Source organism: Microtus ochrogaster, unplaced genomic scaffold (assembly GCF_000317375.1).
Source record: "Microtus ochrogaster isolate Prairie Vole_2 unplaced genomic scaffold, MicOch1.0 UNK5, whole genome shotgun sequence".
Taxonomy (NCBI): Eukaryota; Metazoa; Chordata; class Mammalia; order Rodentia; family Cricetidae; genus Microtus; species Microtus ochrogaster.
Window position 1 is genome coordinate 9,101,615 of NW_004949103.1, and position 394 is coordinate 9,102,008.

Consider the following 394-nt stretch of genomic DNA (forward strand, 5'->3'; position numbering starts at 1 on the left):
GTTCTGGCAGCACCATTTGTTGAAGATGCTTTCTTTCTTCCATTAAATACTTTTAGCTTCTTTATCAAATATCAGGTGTTCATAGGTTTGTGGGTTAAAATCTGGGTCTTCTACTCTATTCCATTGATCGACTTCTCTGTTTTTATGCCAATACCAAACTGTTTTCAATACTGAAGCTCTGTAATAGAGTTTGAAGTCAGGGATGGTAATGCCTCCAGAATTTCCTTTATTGTATAAGATTGTTTTGGCTACCCTGGGTTTTTTGTTTTTCCATATAAAGTTGATTAATGTCTTCTCAAGATCAGTGAAGAATTTCGATGGAATTTTAATGGAGATTGCATTGAATCTTTAAATTGCCCTTGGTAGAATTGCCATTGTTACTATGTTGATCCTC